Genomic DNA, 9,166 nt, shown 5'->3' with positions numbered 1-9,166 from the left:
TTGAGTTATCGTGTTAACAAACACCAACGACAACGACAACGACGACAACGACGACGGCACACGAACGGAAAATTGTCTCAAAAAGTGGTTTTCTACGCGTTTCATGAGTTTTTATGATGATCTAAACCAATTTTGCGAAAAAAGTTTTCGGGACCAATTCCTATACTTTCCCTTGTTGTGTACGGAAAAGTAAAATAATGAAAAACACCAGTGCCGGTATTTTAGAACATTTACATTCCGCAAAAATCGTTCGGAATTATTCCAAACGATCCATTGAATGTTGGAATATCACTCCACAAAGTTCAAATACAGAAGCGATCATCTTCTGATTGAACGTTTTTGATTTTTATTGAACGTCGTGAATTGATGTTTCAAAATTCAATGGATCGTTTGGAATAATTCCGAACGATTTTTGCGGAATTGTGTTCCAAAATACCGGCACAGAAATCTGAGGAAAAAGAATATGCACAATGAATAGACTGTGAAATAGTAGACGACAATCTGACATCAAGTCACGACAATCTCTTTTCTCAGCCCGTTTTCTCACTTTTATCGTTTCGCTTACATTTATGCTCGTTCGTTTAGCCGCATGCTTTTTTCGTTGTTGTTATTGCTGCTGCTCCGTGTGTATTATAATTTATATATTATTTTTTTCTCTCATCGTGATCTACTGATTATGGTTGTTTTTTTTTGCTTTGCGAATTATCGTTGTGCAGAAAGCGTGAACAAGCATGAAAGATAGAGAGAGAGAAAAAAGGAATGAACAGAAAAAAACGCGAGCAAATTTTCTGTCAAATATTTATCAAGAATAGAAACTTTTTGTTTCATTTCATTTCTTGTTTATTATTATTTATCATTGGATCGTTGCGAATCAGATACTTTGGAATTCAGTGATTCCGAAACCGTGAAACAAAGAAGAAATAAAGCATTCGAGAGAATAAATCATGGTGTAAATGATCGGCACACTTCTCATCACTTCATTAGTTCGACTGAATGGCCGATTTGCAAGTGGGCACCGGCGTTTTCAGCGAATTAGACAATATTTTCTGCTCAATGCTTTGAAATTAAGAAAACATAAACGCACACACACGATGTACGATCATTGACTCGTATAAAATGAAATCGTTACTTCTCTTCTTTTTTTTTACATAATAATTCATTGACATCGAAAAATCGACATGCGATTTCTACATAACAATCGATTCGTTGTGATCACATCGACCTCATAACCATCCAATTACACCGTTAGCTTCGGAAAAAAAACCGGCAAAAACAAAATCGGCAGCAGGCGTAGTGAGAAAGGCGATTTCAATTTTGTGATTTGACGAATAAATCATTCAGTGTTGCTTCACTTTTACCCATTCGCCAATTGCATTGTTCGCATAAATTTGCATACAATTATTTTCTTCGCACAGTGTAAATTAAGCAGCAGCGTGTGCGTTTTTCTTTTGCGTTTGCAAAGAAGAAAACCGACCATCAGCTGTTTAAAATGCATGTAGCACGTGTCAATTACTTGTGTGCTCTCTCCTCCTCCGTAGTAATTGTAGTATCTATACCAACACCACGTATGCACGTAATCCACCTTAATTGAACGGACAGAGCTAATGAGCTAAATGATAAACTCCAAAGCAAATTCATTGATTTAAATGAATGTCGTTCATTTTTATCATTCATTTGTTGCACCGCATATGTAGACGATTGTCGATAAGTTGGATGCATGTTTTTGCGAATGACAGTTACCACAAAAATCGATTTGGATTTAAATTCTAGCTCATGTTTCAATCGATGCCATTGTTAGTTGATCGGGTTTCTACTGCATAGCATTCACCTACACACCTCAATGCATCTTTTTTCTCTCTTCTTTTCAATTAAAATAATGACTATTCAGCGTTGCGCCAAATACGCGTTGCTGTTTGTTTGTTTTTTTCTGCAATTCCAGCAAATGTATACGAATGATTGTATTCAAATTCGTTCTAAATTCACTGTACAGAAGGTGTGCATCCAACGCATTCAGCACCCAACAACTATATGCGCATTTCAACCGTGCTAATGTGAAAAAAGCGCAACTGATCGAATCATTTCAATTAGTCGAGATGGAAATCAATTTCGCGCTAGAAAAACTTTTCATTCGCGCATACAAATATGGGCTAAAATCGCAAATGTCGAATGATTTAATCGCTCTTTCATCTCGTCATCGGTCGTTGCGTCGTTGCTTTTCATTTTTATCGATGCTTTTGATGTGGCTGTAATTTTCAATAACACAAGAGAAGGGGGGGACTAATATTCACACGAAATCAAAGTAGCAATCACAATATGTACGTGATTTTACACAACAATAAATAGTTCGGTTGTTGTCGAGAGATCTAGGCTCGTCTTTAATTATGGTTCTGTTCTATTTTTCTCGGCATTATGATTTCTGTTCCCATGTTCCTTTGATTTTTACAACAACATCGTATGTATGTGATTTCGATTTAGATTCTTAGATTTTTGAATCCCATCTAAATTTAAACAGCTACATTGTTATTTAGAACGAACTGAAAAGCAATAATCACATACTTGTTACATATTGTGTTTGAACTGATTTGACGCCGAGTGGGGAGAGAGAGAGAGAGAGGGAGACAACGAAAAGCGTACATTGAATGTGCCGTGCAGAATATCAAATTCATGTTTGAATTTGATGATTCGAGCGTAAATAAATGGTTGTAAACATACAATGCTTGTCGAATGGGCCACACATACGCGTCGCGGTCGTAGACTCTTCGTAGACGAAAAATGCGGCGAAAAGCACTTGAATTATGCACAAAATATACACCGCAATACTGAGGCTGGCAGCCAACTAACGCAATGCAATCAAAATGGTCAACAGCTGAATTGGCTTTGTTATTAATGCTGTTATTTGAAACGTTGTAATAAGTTTCAATGATGAATTATGTGTGCAAGTGTGCGGGCCTTGTGAGTATGAGTATGAACGCATTGAGCGCGAACGAGTGAACGAGCTCATTCGGCACGGTTCAAATGGCTTTTTATTTAGAAACGAATTGTTTACGTTATTAAACGGCAGTTTGTCGGCAACATGTTCTCCCCTTTTTTGTTGCTATTCGATCTAGAAAGAAAGCACAACCAAATGCCATGCATAGTATAGTCGACTGTAGAACAGAACAGAAAAAAAAAACAATTTATAATGACTGGTGAAGCGCTGTATATTGCCACATTATATTGGCAATAATTAAAATGAACGGAAAACTACTGGGCAGCAATTTACCCGTTATTTGTGATTTAAATTTATGTTCAAAATAAAAAAGGGAATCAAATTCGGTTGTTGTGGTTTGCGCATAATTGTTACTGTTGCCCATAGAACCGAGGCAACTAACACAGAACAACTACAAAAATTGCTATAGTTAATGCCGTGAGCTCAAACCAATTGCGAGTATGAGGTGAGGGGACATTAAACAAAAAAAATATTCATACATATACAAGTACATGAGTGAAAAGCACTAACTTTTTTGGGTTGCGATGTTAAATCGCATTTACAGACGTGATCACGAGAGAATGAGAGAGAGAGAGAGAGAAAAAATGGAATTTTTCCAAACCAAAAACGATACAATTTTCTGTTCAGCTCTACCCAAAACTGCGCGTTTCATGACCAACAGCTATTTTTCCATGCAAAATTATATTTATAGTTTTCTTTAAAGAAAGCAACGGACTGAATGGAGAAAAAAAACGAACAAATCATCATGTCAAACAGGGTCACACGATATGGTTTCGGTGACGTTAGCTACATTTTATACAATTTTCTTTCTCTGGAGTCCGAAAATCGACGGTGAACGAAACACATAAAAAAAATGCTCATGCAATTTGGCCTCGGTGCTAGCGTGAAGCATGAAATCCCGATACAGAGCTGGAAGGAAATGTGCCAGTGACAGAGAGAGACTGAGAGTGCAAGAGAGAGAAAGCAGGAGAGACGAAAGAGTACAACCGGTAGCCGGCCGTAATGTGGATTCAGCGTATTAGTTTGCTCATAGAATATAAAGTTTTTCCACGCACAACCATTATTCAATTGAAACTCTCAGTACACCGCAGTTGTGTGTTGTACATTTTGTGTCATTACCGATGGAGGAGTGGTATGAGGTACCGAAATCATACTCAACGTCACGATATCATCGTGTTCACCATTATTGTATCGAACTGAGCTGAGTAATATATATTACGTGAGCAAACAATCGGATGTGTCATCCGGAGGGCATAAAATGTGAAACATGATAAAATATCGACTAGCCTCTGAACAGAAGTCTAGCGTCCTGTTTGATGTGGATGGTTGGGCTTGTTCAAAGCAAAATACATGCAAATGCTCCATTTAACTCGTCTTGTTGTCACTTACACAAATAAAATATATGGATATAGATAGAGAATATCCCTGAAATACAAACTCCATATATTGATTTTTTCAATCATTGCCGTCATCGTCGTCGTTCGCATACCGTTTTTCATTCCTCGTCCAGAGACACACACACACACTGTGTGTTCATTCAGTTTTTTTGTCCCCTTCTTTTTGTTCTTTCAGGCGTTTTGTCGCCTTTTTTGTTATTGTCAATCGAGCGATGAATCGTTTTGTTGGACTCTTATTTATGTTTGGCTATGGAAGCAAGAAAGTGGCGATACAAATATGCTAACAATATGCCTGCCGAAAATTGTAACAATTTGCATAAAATACAATGGGCCAATTTTACGGTCTGATAAGAAAGATACTCGATCTGGTTTCATTTTAGGAAGATTGATACAGAAACGAGATTTCTATTGTCGGCCGTAGTTTTTTTCTATGCCAACTCAATCAAATTACTTAATTAAAAGCCACTAATATGACCACTACATTAAGAGTAATTTTGTTTCTGTTTTCGATGTGAATTCGCTGTATTTCCAGCCGCTATTACTAGTGTCACTTGAATCCAATTTAATCAATTACATGGCACATTTGATGAGGCAGTTTTGTCAATGAAGCTTTTTTGTCAATTCTTTTTCGGATCATGTGTCACGACATACTTTGCTTTTGAATACGAATTTATGAGCCACAATGGGGAATGCCGCACACTAATGACGTTTGCTGCATGGTCTGTTGGACAAACAGCACTTTAGCGGTGGTGACGAAAAAACAACAATAACAGCAAACGGAATTGAAATTGAAAAAAAAATACAGAAAGAACACGGCTATGTATAAAAGAAAGCAAAAACTTAATGAAGAAAAAAATTGACGTGCCGCACACTCTTGCATAGATACATTCCGAGTGGGAATGAATACAAACTTGAACGCTTAACATAATTTAGCTGAGATTGTTGTTGCTGCTGTTTTTTTCTTTCGTTCGCATTGTTATCATCGTTGATTTCATTGCCTACCTTGTTTTAGCGGTAAAAAATTACTTGAAGTATTTATTCCGCTAAATGACTATTATTATATTATATATATATATATTTTCCCGTCCGTTCTTTTTTACCTATGCTGTCTGTTGTAAATTTATAAATAGATCGCTTAACTCTTTATGAACGATGGTAATTTGGTTTTTGTGAACTTTGCTTTGAATTGTCGTTGGTTTTTTTCTTCAGTTCACAACTATTGATGGAACTGTTTACTACCAGCTCGGAAGTTTTTCTTTCTCTATTTTTCTTCACCTTCATTCCGTTTACAATATCATCATAAATGGGAATTTATCGTATATTTATGTTTTTCACGTTTTGCTTTCTTTTGGTACACATAAGTTGCATGGGATTTTTGTCTAAAAATACACACAATGTCGAGCGGGGAAAGAAGAACAGAGCACACAGTACTCTCAATAAAGCCGTAAAAGTGAACTGTGTCTTTCCATATTCAAACCGCTGACAAACCATCGTTATTAACTATGTATGTGCCTTGTGCCTATCTCCCTGCCTCTCTTTGGCATTTCACAAATCTCTGTGTTTTTTTCTCTCTCTTAAATCGAAATGTTTTGTTTGCAATCAATGTTTCATTCATCAAACAGCGTTTGTTCTCTGTGTTTTTTTTTCATGGCTCAAAAACAAATAGAAAACGTTTTTCTATACAACGGGAAAAAATGAATAATGCGGAAAAAATACCACTTGAGCTGAAATTGGTAGTAATATATTGTTATTGCTGCTGCTAGTAGTGTTGTTGTATATCTCGTTAGTTTTTTGGCAGTAAATTCATCATGCAATATTAACAGCGTTGCGTTACTTTTGTTTTCTGCTTCACGTATAATTTATGCAGCAACAAGAAAAGTATTGCACGAATGAGATGAAGTGAGAAAAAGGGCACACCGAATGATGGTGTGTATGCAATGCGAGAGGAGACGGCTGCTGCCGCCACCGTCGTCATCGTCGTAGTCATTGTTGTTGCTGTTGCGTTCATTTGCATCTCAATCAATTGAAATAGAACTGAATGAAATGCGCCTTAATTTCAATCCACACAAATCTTTCGTAACACACCAGACCATTTTCAAACAAACCAACCACCAAATACAATATTAACAACACTAAATTTACCTGGTTTAGAAAAATTGCATTCGTTGAATAGAAAAAAATCTTGCAGTCGTCGTCGGCGGCAGATTTCACTCATACACACTGAATTGAACACTCGATTTTTTTTTTCGAAGTAAAACTAACAATTTGAATTTGGATTTTTGCTGCTTTTCGAACCGAGTTTTTGTAAGTTTTCTTCACATTTACTGCACGGGATTTTATTTTACACCGAACTTAATGCATGAACCAAACACAATGCACGTAGCAAAACCGAAGAAAAAAACACAGATACTCAAGAATATAACAAAAAAAAAACAGCAACAGCAGCAGCAGAAGCAGAAACACTGTGTGTGTCACCGATTTGGAAAATTGACAGAAAACACACCGTCGCACACCAAGACTAATGCAACACGACTGATTACTTGTGATGCTCTCAAACACGTTCGCAGTGATTTTTGTTTGCTCGCCGCTTGCTTCTTATTACTGCCAAAGATGATTTGATTCTCTCTCACTATCTCGCTCTGTCTCTCACAGCTCTCTCTCGGAGAACCAAACTGTTGTCTGCATGTGGCGCTGCACCCAACTACACCGAAACGCAAAGCATGTACGTGTAATGTCACGGCAACATGCGACTAACTTTCTCACTGCTTCAGAATGATTATAGATGAAAACATTGTTTACGTTTCTGTACACACAACACACAGTGTATCAGTCTGACTCGTGCGCTCTCTTCACTTTTCTCTCTATGTGTTTCGCCTCTCTTTTTATGTCTTCACTCTACCGTACCGCTCACATGAATGACGCTGTTGAGGTTTTATGCCAAACAGCAAACACTTGCGTTTCACTTTTCACCTCGTATCAAATGTGCATGGCAAACATAGACTGCGTTGACACACAAATGCGCCAATATTTGAATTCTATTGCCTGAGAACTTGCTCGAACTCAATTTTCTGAGATGATGGCATTTATTATTCATTTTACTCATTTCGACTTGGAAATATTTAAACAGCTGTTCATTTGTCGAGTTCGTTACGTTTCTGCCACATTGTAATACCCTTTCTCGGAATAATCGATGACGAGCAATTCTTTTTGTTACTTTGATCAAGCAACCAATGAATTTCAAAACAGTTGATTTACATTTTTTTTTCAACGAAGTATTTGAATTTGTATCCAATTGAACAAAACCCAGATCAAACAATGTCTAAACTAATATTTGACTGGTTTGACATTTGTGAATACACTTTTTGGTAATTATGTTTGTTCACTGCATTCATTATCTCTTATGTGGATGAAAGATATGGAAGAAATAATGTGATCATTGATTGCCGAATTTTTAGTCCAATTTGAATTGATCTGAATTGAATTTATTTACAAATGATAAATTCCGTTCTTTTTTCTTTCTTTTTTTAAAAACACAAATCGTGTAATACGTACACTACGCTAGTATTCCTGTTGAAATTCAAATGGTTTCAATTCAACAACATTCCATGGGCTTTCGATGGCTGAAGCTTCGGATGATGGAGACGGTTGGTTTAATTGTCCCGAACATTGTATGAAATTCAGCAGCCAGCCAAAAGATATGAAACCATGGACGAAATTGAACCATTTGTAAAAAATTATTGGAGCCGTCCTGAACATGGGGACTCAACATGTTACATGGCCTTCCTCAACATGTTACATGGCCTTTTGAATAAAGCGGCTTGGCATACGTTCAAAAAAATCATTCAATACTTGAGTTTTTCCATTAAAAAAAAAATGAACAAATGGAGACGCCTAATCTAATCAAAAACCATTAAAAAGATATATGCGGTTGATTCATTTAGAAGTGTCTGTGTGTGTGTGTGTGTGTGCATGAGGGTGACTAATAAATCCATTTCGATTGCATTAAAACCGAAACGCGTTTGGTCACTTTGAAATATGTTAAACAATGATAAATGTGACTCAAATGTCGTGCGTTGTGCACGATTTGTCTGAATTCATCGTATTTCAGACTGTATGGCCAAAGCATTAAAAGTGTTAAAGATACAAAAACAAATATAACAAACACGAAAACGATACAGAATGAAAAAAAAAACAGTCAAAATCAGACGAAAAACCAATAAACCACAGACAACTTAAACACACCGCCACATCGAAGAGCAAAACTCTCTGATTAAAAATCCAAGCACAAGCTGGAATCATTCGAATGGAAATGCTCGAACAATATGTAGAGCAAATAGTAAGTCGCATTGAGAGATCCTTTTCCACTCAAAAATACACACGTAAACAAATCAATTCAAGTCAGCAAATTTATGGTGAACAGCAGAATCCAAAAGCCAACCCAACGCAATGGCAAATGCAAATTCGAAACAATAGCGTCCAAAATATAAGCAAAGCAGCCCAAGCAAAAAGATTTACAGCCAACGAATGGGATCGAATTAAAAGCAATCTATTCTATAATCGTAACTGTCGACATTCTGTACAGTCACATACACACAGCAGGGCAACACTTCGTTGTGAACTAGCGAAAGAGAGCGCGAGCGGTTGTGTCGGTGACGACACAAAGAAAAAAGAAAAGCAGAATAAGAGAAGGAAAAAACCCACTGCGTACAACTATATGGGTAATTTTATGGAAACGAAAATGGGATGACTTATCGTACGACAAGGAGTCAAGAGTCAACTG

General features: G+C 36.9%; 1 protein-coding gene across 1 annotated transcript in view; it reads right to left on the bottom strand.

Moving 5' to 3' along the window:
* Nucleotides 1-7,306, bottom strand: part of LOC129567488 (alpha-mannosidase 2) — a 16,540-nt gene extending 9,234 nt beyond the window's left edge. Inside the window, exon 1 of the mRNA XM_055444450.1 lies at nucleotides 6,529-7,306. The gene's annotated coding sequence lies outside the window, so the exon portion shown is untranslated. The remainder of the gene's footprint in view (nucleotides 1-6,528) is intronic.
* Nucleotides 7,307-9,166: the final 1,860 nt, after the last annotated feature.

This window comes from Sitodiplosis mosellana, unplaced genomic scaffold, assembly GCF_009176505.1.
Source record: "Sitodiplosis mosellana isolate CC-2019 unplaced genomic scaffold, AAFC_SMos_1.0 Smas_scaffold_11, whole genome shotgun sequence".
NCBI lineage: Eukaryota > Metazoa > Arthropoda > Insecta > Diptera > Cecidomyiidae > Sitodiplosis > Sitodiplosis mosellana.
The sequence above is the reverse complement of the archived record's forward strand: the minus strand, read 5'-3'. Positions and strand labels throughout refer to the sequence as shown.